The sequence below is a fragment of the Meriones unguiculatus genome, chromosome 6 (assembly GCF_030254825.1).
Source record: "Meriones unguiculatus strain TT.TT164.6M chromosome 6, Bangor_MerUng_6.1, whole genome shotgun sequence".
Taxonomy (NCBI): Eukaryota; Metazoa; Chordata; class Mammalia; order Rodentia; family Muridae; genus Meriones; species Meriones unguiculatus.
In genome coordinates, this window is record NC_083354.1 from 115,648,782 (window position 1) to 115,662,282 (window position 13,501).

The 13,501-nt window shown below is 36.7% G+C and overlaps 1 protein-coding gene across 4 annotated transcripts in view; it reads right to left on the reverse strand.

Annotated features, from left to right (window-relative positions):
* Positions 1 to 13,501, reverse strand: part of LOC110557746 (ST18 C2H2C-type zinc finger transcription factor) — a 340,314-nt gene that overhangs the window by 121,848 nt on the left and 204,965 nt on the right. Inside the window, exon 1 of one of the 4 annotated variants that reach the window (XM_060385908.1) lies at positions 9,456 to 9,570. The exons of the other annotated variants lie outside the window; for them this stretch is intronic. The gene's annotated coding sequence lies outside the window, so the exon portion shown is untranslated. Of the gene's footprint in view, positions 1 to 9,455; positions 9,571 to 13,501 lie in introns of those variants that run through there. 4 annotated transcript variants of the gene reach the window in all.

Genomic DNA, 13,501 nt, shown 5'->3' on the forward strand with positions numbered 1-13,501 from the left:
GCACAAACTAAGGGCTACCAAATTCACGGTAATTGAGTAAAGGATGTAGTAAGAGAATTACATTTCATCTGTTTACCTGTTCAAAGCCATACAGACAATTCAATAAGTTTGCATTTTATGTTAAGCATGATAGGAAGCTGTTAAACTGCTTTAAACAGAGATATGGATAAGGGAAGCCAGCTTCTAGACAAGAAGTCAACAGGGCATGAGAAGATAGTTTGGAAGGGGTGTTAATCGTGAGGAGAAAACTAGCAAAATTTTTGTCTCTAGTATGAAACAAAAGAATGAGGTGGAGCATACTGAAGAGAAATCAGCTGCCTGCTGCCTGCTAGGATCTAGCTTCTTTCTGGTCACTTCCCTCCACAGATGTGAACTCATGAGAGAAGCCAGCCTCATTGTTCTGCCACCCCTTCCTGCAGGTGACTGCAGCTGAAGGAACAGCACCCACTTTCCTTCACTCCACATAACTGCCTGCATCTTTCATGAAAGCTTACTTTCCTGAAGACATTCCCAAGCTCTTCTGGGTCTCTGGGTCTCTCTTGTTAGGCAGAAGCTTTAATTTTAATCTCATTGTATAAATGAAGTAAGTAATAAAAGCTGACATGCTTAAGGGACTGAGCTGAAGACCAGGCAGTTCTGCATTGGTCAATACTGAGTGGTTCTGGTCATCTTTATACTTACTGCACCTCTCTCTGAAACTGTGCTTTCTGGCCGGATGTAGAGGAAGAAGCCTCTTCCTTCTAAGGGTGGGTTATCCAAGATGCTCTCCTTGCATGTGTTCCCTGCCGCCTCCACTTATCCTTTCTTTCAACTTCTTCTAATTCTGCTTCATCTCCACATATCCTCCTCTCTCCTGTCTATGTTGCTGTTTCTGTTCCTCAGAGTCAAACCTACTGAAATAACCAAGACACTTTCTTTTTCTTATGTAACTTTTCCTAAACAACAGACATCTGGCTTTCAACCTGATTCCATTGATGCTGCTCCGGCTGTTGTCACCAGAGATCTTCTCTCTGAAAGAGTTAATCGTGGACTATCAGTCATTTTCTGAGCAGTTAACATTACTGTCCGGTTGACAAAAATGTCTATATCTTTTCTCCAATACCTCAGTTTTTCCTATGGCCTTCTTTATATCCTTTCTTTGTTAATTCCCTTTCATCCATCTTTCCATTCATAGTTGGTCCTCAGTTCCAGTCAGGGCTCTTTTCTCACTGTCAACCCTCTCCTTAAGAACCATGTTCAAATGTCCACTCTCCATCCTGGATCTCCCTCTTGACTTTATCTACTCACTGTCAGCACCAGTTGTCTAAAATTTAATACTCCTCAAAAAGCCAAAAATTATTCTCTGAACACAAATCTTTCTTCTGAATGCCATGTCTTGATTCATCCCTCGCATGATTGTTCAAGGTTGTCATTTCTACTTTGTGTGTGATTCTTGGGATCAAATCCCCAGTTTTCAGAGATTGGGCATATGGTGTACATTGACCTATGCCTACAGTATTCACTTATTAATATATTCTAGTTCTCAAGTCCTGGCCTTGCCTTCCACACAGCACAAGTCCTACTGTCGTCTACTCTCTGCTTGTTCTTCATGCCCTGCTGTGAGCACTGTGACTCCTCACCTATTACCCTCGGTGCTTAACAGGTTAGTGGAACACAATAGATTCTCAGTGCTTCTGTTGAATACACAATTTAATATTGCTTAGGTGCTTTCTCTACAAAATCTTCCATGATACCATCTCTAAGCAAGAACATGGACTCTGCTCAGAGCAGTTCCTTAGGCCATAGCTTCGTCTTTTGAAGGATGGCCGGAACAGGCTACTCCATGGCCCTACATTTTAAAGCTGAGTGTCTGAGTGGAACTTCACCCAAACACAACCTATTTTAACAAACCTATTGTCATGTGGGAACTGACAATTACTTTGCCCAGGTTGACTCAGGAGTGCTCAGGACCATGTGCCCAGGCTTGTGACCATTCTCTACATTTTAGAAATCTAGGTGACAAATATTTTTTTTTTGCATAAGGACTTTATTTATTGATAACAAACTACAAAGCAATGTACAGATTAAATGCAATTCCATCAAAATGCTGCCACAAGTTTTTATAGAACTTAAATGAATAATTCTCATCTTTATATGAAAAGATACCAAAAAAACCTGCATAATAAAAGAACTTCTGAAGGTATCATCATCCCTGATTTCAAGGTGTACTAAAGGACAATCAGATATTCTTAAGATGAGATATGGAAAAACCTTCAATGATTGTTGGAAAGAAGATATACAAATAATTTTTGTCAGTCAGAATATTAGACAATGGTAACAAAATAATGTTCATCCCTACAGAAAAGCTAAAAGTAATAAAAGTAGATACTGAATTCCACAGGAGAAAATACAATCCTGTAATAGGTGAGAATTTCTTCACAAAAGAGTGGCATAGCATAACATGGAGTCTTTGATAATATGCAATGTTTTCCATAAGATGCGTGCCTAATAACTTTGAATCTTATGGTTTTAGACAAATATTTCTTAGTCAATCAATTATATATAAAACCCAAGCAACCCTTTACCTTTGATATTTGTGTTATATCTCTGATCATTATAGTAAACAATACAAACAAATTACTTAAAATATTATCCAGCTGAAATAATATATTTTAACTCTGGGGCACTTGATGGACATTGACCTAAGAAGACTGGAACAATTCATCCTTAAATTATTTCTTCTCTTAACAGACACTTTGGCAATTATTAGCAATGTTCTGAGTTTCTGTGTTGTTCAATAAGAAGAACAGTAGTTTTAATGATAGTTTATTTACTAAAAGATTTTGGTCAAAGCTTATTGTCTTTTTATTTGTTATCATAGTTTCAGCATGGCATTTATAAAAGATTAAAAGTACCCTCAGGTAATTTCTAATTTATTAATTAAAAAGTTTGTTAATTCTGTAATAATTTAAGGAAAGTATAGGACTTTTAACATTTGCAGGATGAGTAAGATTAGTACAAAAGCAAAAATTCTGATGTGTTTAAGTAAGCTGTAGCCTATAGTATAGGGTTTTAAGCATTTGTCTAGAGAGAGCAATGGAACTTTCTTTCAAGTGAAACATAATGACAAGAGGATAAAAAACACTTGAAAGAAAGCAACTCATTGGCACATCTCTTCCCAGGGTCACAGTGCCTGGCCTCAGCTGGGTTCTGACCTTGTAGCCATGCATGGAGTCTTGGTAGAACATGGCCCTTCACCAGTGCAACCTTCTGACCTCCAGGTATGGGGGAGAACTGCTTTTATGCTGTTTGCTGTTGACTTGCCGTGGCAGTTGTGAGAATGTATGTTATGAAATACCCTGGCAGGTAGCTATCCTCATGTCGGTGCGATGTTATTATCCAAATATACAGAGTTGTAATTCAATCATCAGATGCTTTTGAGTGTTTGTGTTTACACTCACAAAGCTGAGAGTTTTCCATGGGAGGCCAAATGGTTAACACTTAATCGAATATTTAGGTTGGAAGTAAAGTTCATGTGCTTAGACAGGGTGATTTCTGCTATCAGGGTTAATTGGCATGGTAAATATAAATCTGAGAGGTATCATGAGTGTTTGTGTTGTCTTTAAATTACTTTTCAGATTCATGTTTGAGTTATAAGAAGTTCATAGTTACAGAATTTGCAGGACTGAAAGGACTCCAGAGGTCACCCTTAAAATGACAGATGTTCATGAAAAGAAAAATAAAGCAGCTTGTCATGTCACTTTATCAGATTCATTCAATGTCTTAATCATATTTAACCATAATAGAACCCAGATGTACCTGGTACCCAGCATCATTTGATGATTACATGGCTAACATTGGCTTACACTGTTCTGTTACTCTATTTCAAAGACCATGATATATGGGCAAAGATTAAGACTATGACCTCAAGTTTTCATCCCTCTGGTGACATGAGAAGCACCCTCAAGATTCAGTCTCCATTGCTACCTCTGTAAAAACAGATACAGCTATTCTGAATAATAAATGAAACGAGATGTTAAAGAACTTAAAACAGAAGTTGGCTTAAAGTAAGCATCTGGCGGATGTGTGAGGTTATTATTGTTGTATATAGTCAAGTCCTATACCTCCTAATTGCCATGAAAAACTTTATCTGTGCAATGTTAGTATTAGAAATTCTTTCCCTTGTTTTTAAAATTCTAGAAAATAATTCTCTGGATGATTTCATGGGCTGTGGTTAGAAAGAAAGAGATTCTGAGAAATGTATTAGCTGTATATGTGCATGCTTCTTTTATCTGATGAAGCCAAGTCCTGGACTCCTGTGGCTTCTCCAAGTTCCCTTCTTTTGGTGCTCACCATGCTGAGATTTGTCTGCATACAAAGCCAGACCACTGGAATACTAAGGCTGATCAGGTCAGATCATGGAAGAAATATTCCCACAGAAGTAAGTGATCCAGGCATGGAAGCTCACCAAGCTTCAAATGTTTATAGTTGCAGAAAGGGTCACAGAAGACTCCCGCTGTGAGAAATCTGACCAGTGCATGATTTCATGCAAAAACAACATAGTTGAGACACTTGGAAATGTGGTCTTTAAACCAAAAGACTGGCGTCAAAATGTGGAAGTTATTTTACAACCTAAAATCTTAGGCTGTAAGGTTATTTAGCTGGATATTTTCAGGAAAATAAAATAAATACTCCACAGTTTAGAAAGACTAGGTAAAATACACTGAATTTATCTGTTAAGACCAACATAAGAACCGTCTGGAAGGTCTTTTGGCATGTTTTTTTGGTTAGGCTTGAAACCTGCCTTTTGGGAGGGTAATGACAGAGCTTTAATCCCTAGGAAAAAAAAATTCCAAAATTCATCATAGAAACTAGGATCATCTTTCATGAAGTCAGAAAAAAGAGAAAAATAACTTCCCCTACCATTGAAAATAACCATCATAGCAACTCAATCCCCATTCTTTCATTTCCCCAGGTCTGACATTCTGCAGATGACCGCCCTTATTTGTCCCTACATGTTTTCCAAAATATAAAAGTGAAATAGAGTCCCAAGGGCACTGTACTTGAAAGGTTATGAGAGTTAGAGAATTTTAACCATGCCTGCCAAATCAGCAGATGGCTTGTGATTATAATTATATGCATCAATAAAACGAATAATCTTTACAAAATTTGAATTTCTGCTAAAGGAAGGGATTTAGTAAGCAGATGCAACAGAATGCATTTCTTTAACCCTTTTGGGAGACACTGGTATCTTTCACCCACACAAAAGCAGCAAGGGCTCTGTGTGTCGCAGGTTGTATGCTCACATTCATGTCCTCTTTCTGGAGCACTCTCATTGTCAACCTCAGTCTTTTCCTGATTTGATTTTCTTCAGGGCTTATTTCATCCTCACCTCTTTTTCACCCCTCAGAATAGAAATATTAAGACGAATCCTCCACAACTGTTTGATATTTGGAGGAGGGAAATGTAAAAGAAGCAAATACTTTCATTCTAATCCATGCCAAACCTACTACAGAAACAAGCGGTGTCATTCCAACTGATGATCGCCTGCAAATCAGCTTCTCAATACCACAACTCTTCTTTCTCTGTTTTCATATTCTCCTTAGTTTATAGTCCAGGAAAGAAAATGCTGTTTATTCCTTTTAACCAATTAACCACTTCATTTTGGTCTCTTTCTGCATGATACTGTAAGCGATGGTAGCTAAGTTTTCTCAGGTCAGGCATGAATTCACTCACACAGATACTAAACATGTATGTGGCAAATAAAAAAAAGAAGAAGGTAGGTTTTCCAAACCAGCATATATCCATGCTTTCTGCATGAGAAAAAAAAACTCCTAACTTAGAAAATTAAATTAAACTATGTAACTTTGGAGTTATATAGAGCTCTAGAAAATGCACAACAAAAATTCATACTTTGTGTTTATCAAATTACAATGTCAATGTTTTTTATGGAATTGTCAAATGCAGTCCCTCAATAGACTAGTCTCAATGAATATGTATCTCATCAGGAAACTAGAAGTACATTAAAGAGTTTTTAGCAAACATGGGCAGATATCTCTAGCAACTTTGTATTTATATATTTTCAATCAAATAAACTAAAATGCCATGGTTTGAAAAGCTACTCTATTATAATACTGAATTATATATAAAGTAGAAATCATAGTCTAAAGATTTTTAAGGCATTAGTATTTTTTCTGATATTCTCTCATAGGCACAGGATATTTGGAATCAGAATGCTTTCCTTAGAAACAACATTCTCCCCCAAACAAAAACTTTCTTTTTTCGGAAAAACTCTTAGATTTGTTACAACATTTGACAAAACAATATTCAAAATTACAATGCAATCTGTTATCTTTTAGAGGTCACTAGTATGAATTTTATCTGTTATTATAAAACACTCAGGAATAAATGAGGCTCAAGTATCATTATATAGATTAAAAAGTAAAATAAAGTACTTTTCAATAATTATAGCTTTGAAGAAAGAAAATTTATACTTCATTCAAGGGTTAAGTGAAAAGAAACAGTGTAAGCTAAAGCCTAAATAAATCCCGATGTGGCAAGGAATTAAAATTATTAATAAAAACTAAGAATAAGATTAAACTGTAATCTTAGTAGTTAAGAAACTTTGCTATAATTACTTAAATTATAGATGTATCATTTCGCATTTAAATGCCAGCAAATATTCCTTACATAAAGTTTATGCTGAAATACATTCTAAGATGGTCTTTTAAAAGTTACTAAACAACTATATAAAAAGTCCATTTGGCCGCATATACTTGACGTACACTGAGCAGTCTGGTATGAGCCAGTCACATAAAATGGAACTGACACAACCCTCCAAATAACCTCACACAGCTGGGGCCTCTGAGAGTGAAGAGAGGACAAGATTCTGTATCGTGGGCGTGGAGAACAAGAACTGGGATGCGCCTTGTGTGGCTTCCACCTGCTCTGTGCGTCTCCACTTCAAGTTCAAAACTGCAGACAGGACACACCAGGGGCACGGTACACCTGACCGTGTTTAGTTCTCACACAACATTATTTTCTACTTCTAACCCGGTCCCCATTAATCAGACCAAAAGACTGAGGTTTAAAAAGTTAAAACATAGCCAGTGACACAGGCTGAATGGAAGGACCGGGGTCCAAACGTACGATTATGATGACGATAACAGCTGACCTTTCTCTAGGAAATGTTGGTTGCTTCTCTCAGAGGATTCCTGGGTGTGGCAAAGACCCTGGGCTTCTCACAGCATATACTATAACCTTTTGAGCAGTTTTAAAAGTCATTTGTTAACTAAGTAATTCAAGTAAAAGTTCGTTAAAACAAAGTTTCTTTTTCTCAACACAAATCAAACTCTTCAAATTTCTTTAAAGAAATCATCCAACACTGACACAACTAAGTAGTTGTTGATATATATGAATATATATATATTATATATATATATATATATATATATATATATATAAATTCTTCAAATACAGTACTGGTAGAAGTAAGTTCACATAAACTGAAAGTAATGACTACGGCCTCTGGTTTTAATCACAGCGCAGCCCTAATTTGCTCTCAATAGTAAAAATTACACTTTGTAAAAGAAATCTATTTAGTCTTATCTGCAAAGAAGCAACTTACAGACTTTGGTCAAGTTTGTCATGCTTTGCTGCACCAGTGAGGATGGGAGTGGCGCAGTTATGTCAGCCAAAGGACTGTATGCTCTCTCAAACCTTCACTCTTGTATTAACAGGACAAGCATTAGCAACTATGGAGAAAGAAGTTACACCACAGGTGATTCAGATGTGAAATGTCCAGCACAGAAAAATACGTTAAGGTACTAACACTGCTTCTGAGAGCAAACTATTTGCATTAACTCTGCCCCAAACTAAAATGTCTAGAAAGCAAGTGTGGCCATTTGCAGATGGTTTTCTGTTTTCAATGATTCCATTCATATGAAAGGAATGTTGAAGGGATGACATTTAGAATTTTCTCAAGTTAGCTAAATCAAAGCATATCTTTCCTGCACATTTTCACTTGAAACCAGTAAGACAACATTAATCCTTGTCGTGAAATTTACTTCCTTCAAATTCTAGTTGTTTTGGAAAAAACAACAGAATTTAAGTATATAATACACACTATGAATATCCATGTATTAGTCTTAATTTATGTAAGTAACATGAAAGCTGAGAACACATTTGTGACAGGAAAAGTTCTTCCAGACAAAAACAGAAGGAAGCATGTAACCTCTGATCTCTTAGACCACATCATGAACCTATGCAATGAATCTCTCATGATTAACAGACTATTACGTGTCAGAACATTTCTATGTCTCTGTACAAATAAGAAAATTTCAGTGCAAGGACTGTAAGTTAGCAAACCTATCTCTACATGGTGTCGTTTTAATTCATGAGCAGATGCCTATGAGATGCCAGTCTAATATTAAATGCAGTGCCTCTAAAATTTGAATCCTGACACTGATATTATGAATACATCTATTTACAAATACAACACTCTGTTAACAATACTTTTAAAATGTTATCTATGAGATCATCAAGAGTTCATCATGCCATTGGCAACCCACTCAGATGACAGTTCTTAGAATAAAATATTTAATTTACCTGAATGTCTTGTAACAAAATCATCCTCTCTTGAACTAAACATCCTCAGAATATCAACATCTAAGCCAGACATATCAGAAAGGCAAATCAGACTTTCTGGCAACTCCCTGATGCCATATTTTTCTAAAAGGATCCTGCAATGTTACACTTCAATACTGCAAATGCATTTTTTTCCCAAGGAAAGAGTAAGCCAGTGCTGCTTCGGTGTCAGATAGCTTTGATTTTTCCCCCTCCAACTACAGCAAGCAAATGACTACTGTTCCCATTCTATAGCACAAACTACAGTGATTTTTATTTTAAGATTTGAGAAAATGGAAGTGTCTGAGCAAAAGAGAAGTTTTTATTTTCTTGTTTTGCTGTGTTTCGTTGACTGACTGATTTTTAAGACATTGACTATCTCATACAGGATATTAAATACACATTAAGGACTGGAACAATTTTATCACATCAAGAATAAACTTCAGCAGTCACATTTGTGCCCTGGGTTTCTCTGTTTTACAAACAGCAGGACAAACTAAAATTAAAGTTGCCCCACACATTTGAAAGTTTTCAAATCTAGACACACACCTGAACAGTACTTATTTGTCAATGCCCCTTTATCTCCAACAAATACCCACCTCTCAAATTTATGTTCACTTGCCATTTGTGATGAACTGGACTTCTGAGATTCACAAACTTTTGTGAAACAGCAAAAACAATACAACAATAACAACAGAATCAAAACACTGGTCACTGAGGCAATATTCCTAGAAGTAATAGCAAAATCCCTTCATCTGGACCCACTTGTCCAGAAACGGACTTTCGGCCCCACGGTTAGGCTCAGATTTGTTCCACTTTCTCCCTAGGGCTTAATTGCCAGACTGACTTACCGGTGCCTCCTAGCCTTTGTTCTGCTTCTCACGCTGACATCAGGGAAGCAGTGATGTAGAATAAAGCAGGGTGGGCTAGGTTAGTCCAGTGTTTGTGTCGTTGTGTGGTGTGCAGGGACACTCTGTGATACTCTAGTGAGCTGTAAGCTTTTTTTGTAGGCTTTGTGTCATTTACTTAACGACCAATCTCATTAGCTGCCAGGGTACAATGGGCTGATGCATTTTCTATGTACATACTCCACACAGTGACCCTCAAGGTTGCCGAAGGTCTATTTAATCAGTCAAATGCTGAATATATTTGCAGTAAATCACTAAAAAAATAAAAAGTATGGGACTACAGAGGTATCTTCCAGACTTAATATTTACCCGTGCTTATTCAGAGGTAATAAAATGCATGCATATTTAGGCAAAATGAAAGTAGACCAGGTGGATACAAATTGTCTACTTTGCACTGATGACCTTAATTTTATGAAACTTTCCGAATCAAAGATATTTTCTCCTAATAGGGAACCCAGAGTTGAAATTTAATTCCTGTCTTAGCTTAATCATTTTAAGCAAAACAAACAAACAAACAAACAAAAATCAGTTCCCTGTGCAGCTCCTTCTTGCTCGCAGCTCACTCCTGCCTCAGTCAGAGCCCTTGTCCAAACAGCCTCAGAACTGGCAAAGTTGTGTTCCTGCCCCTTTCATTTCCAAGGTAAAAACCCTTTTAACTCCTATGAAAAATGAAATGCTGAGAGCCCTCTGAATGACGACAGCTGTCCATAAGTATCAGGGAAAGCTCTATTGTCCGTGTGTCCCTGGGTAAAATGAATACTTTACAGCAGAGGCTGTTCAGCTTGGCTGAAGAGTGTGGGGAGAAGGGGAGGAGGTCACTGGAGATTTCGCACACTAATTTAATCTGGGAAAAGGACAGGCTCCGCATCTCCCCTGAACAGACTGGCAGCAATCTGGGCCCCCACAGAACTATCTCCTTTTGCCTGTGCTCTATTTATTCCTTATCTCTGTTTACCAACCGCTAGGTCCCTTTCATTCACACCACGAGGCAGTTTTCCTACTATCAGTCAGCAGCTGACACTGTGGAAGAGCCTCAAAGGCAAAAAGGAAAAAAAAAAAAAGATCAAAACTAAACCAAAGCTGTCTAAACAATACAACAGTACAAGTAAATGCATAAACCCTGATTCTTAACCCAGCCCACAGGGTACACACAGAACCTTTACAGTAAACCCAGCACACACACCACAGCGAGCTGTGGGCCGAGTTGGAAAGCTAAACACCATTTCTGAAGTCATCAACCAGAAAGAAAGAAAGAAAAAAAAAAAAAGACTAAAATGCACACTGGTTACTGAAACAGGCTTGATCTTGTGGACACTCTTATCTCTATCACAGATCAAAAAACTGGCAACCAGAAAGTATTTACCTTGCCAGAAAAGTTGAGCTGTACGTTTCTAAGGGAAACCAGGCTCTTATTGAAGTGTTAGCAGTTAAGAAAATCTGTTAAAGTGATTGCAGTTTACACGTAATCAACATAAACTTTCCAATACCTGATCGTGCTAACTAAATATGATTTGAGAAACCTGACATCAAAACTCCATTACTCTTATAAAGATAATTTAGTCTCTTGTATAACCCTTTCAATTAAATCATATACCCATGTCTTAAGAGATTTTTAACACTTATGCCAAAATGATTAATGTCACAGAGTGGACAGAAAAAGACTTCAGGTAAAACTTTCTAATCTTTTAAATCAGGCTGCTGAAGATGACTGGAAGGCAAAGACTAGACAAGGAATGTGAAGAGGAGAAAGTGGACAAACTAAATACATGTTATTTGACCTTCCAGCCCTTGAGTAGATACAAAATTTGAACCTAAGATCTGATCTATTTATATTAATGTCAAGTACTAAATATATTTGGATATTTCTGCAAATAAGATAGGATGTCGACATAACATAAATGTCACTGAAGGGAGTTATCCACTTCAATGGCGTATTTAGGCGCAGACGTAAAGGCTAACATACATAAGGTAGGTAGAGACACCCACACTGCCTCCTATAGACACATGCGCAATGTGAGAAAGCTTCTCTTTTCTATTGCCTGTCGTTCCCTAGATTGAAAGCTGGGACTTTAAACTTCCACGAGTGTTTTACAGCATTGAACTAATTCAAAATAACTGGCTATTGTCATAAAAATCAACATGGTATTGACTCAATCATGAAGACCTTTACCAAAAATGGGAGGCCATGTAGCTCCTTATCCACGATGACAACAGGACCACGTTTCAGTGTTTCCACCTACATGCATTATGAGCAGTGAAGTCTTTACTACTTGGATCCCTTTTTCCAAATGAATTAATGAATTAAATTTATCCTTTCACCAGCTGCTAGGCAGCAGATGGAACCATTTCTGAAGCCTTGTTGAATTCAATCCATAAAACTCATTTCCTAGGATTAGCAGTCCAAAGTTTCTTTTAATGTTTATATACCACTTGGGATTTTGAATTTCATGATGTTAAACTTTCAACTTAACTATTCTTTTGCATTTCATATCAAACAATTATGATCTTTTGGATTTCTATAGCAGACATGGAAGGTCACATAAGGATAAGAATTAATTTTAAGAGCAATAGATTCCTGCAAGTTGCATTTTTCGGCATGTTTGTCCTCACTGCTGTATGCCACAGAGCCTGTTTCCAGTGTGCTTCTATGATGATGGCCTGTCTTATAGCTGTGAATTTTATTTATTTCCACTTACATAGTTTAAAGCTCCACACAGGAGCACTAGTTAACTTTATGAAAGTTTAAACTGTTTCTGAGTTTTTAATTTAGTGATATGTAAGATTGCTACATTACCTGAAAAAAAAATGCTAGATCCACTAGGTTTAATTCTCTCGTAGCAATATAATCATAACTTTTAGATTTGGGGACACACTAACTAAACGGATATACAGAAATGCATTTTTATAAAGTTAACTTTTCAGAAGCCGGCTACCTTGGACAGCTCCAGCACCCTCTTCCTTCCTTGTCACCTGTAGTGCTTTTCACAGAGAAGGAAAAACGAAACTTTAAATTTTTTCTGATTGTTTAATAGCAGAAAAATGACAGTCACTATAAAACATCTCCTTTAAATACAACTGAAGTAGACTTTTGTGAAAGATTCTGATTGCTTTACAGGATTCATGTGTCCCAGACATGGGGGAATACAAGTTTAAAGTATTAAAGCCTTTGAGCTTAAAATGATGCCCTTGCTGTGACACAGATATGACTAAGAGAAGAGTGAATTGCTTTTGTGTGCAACAGTGATTTCCGCTAATTTGGCATAAGAAATCTATATTAATCTAATATTGGAGTAAGCCAAGAAGGCCACATAATAATCCACTGAGTAATTGAACATTCTGAGCGAGGGAAAGAGAGCACAGATACTCCTAGGTTACAGCACAAAACTAGAATGTTGTGCTGGTGATATTAGCAAAGAAACAGCTTAGTGTTAAAGAAAGTCCAATATCAATCCTATTTTAGATTTTGGATTTATTTCCTGAAAAATACTTCCTCGTTATAAGAACAGTATACAGAATTATATCCAATATTTCATCAAAATTTCCTCTTAATTTATTGGATTTTATAGTGTCAACTGGTCTATAGGGTGATGTGACACAAACTTTTGTAACATAATTCACTATCCCTAAAAATAAAAAATAATACTAGAACCATTATAAAACACTTGCCTTAGCTGCTGTGTTCTCTGAAACTGAAAGAAAACTGAAAAGATAGTACACACCTTCAGGAAACTTGGATTATTCCATGTACATCAAAGCAATCATTTTTAACAGGTGTTTTGTTGACAAAAGAAATATGAGGTAAAGTACTGCTCATCAAAGTATGTAAACGTTTTCCCTAGGTAATATTTCATTGAAATCATCCTTCTGTAACATTTCGTTCAAGGTTAGTATTAAGTCCCTCATTCTTCAGCTTTTAAAACATTATGCTTTAACTTCTGAACAGTCTTGTGACGCGTCCATCTATCAAAGACAAGGTGTATCATTTTTTT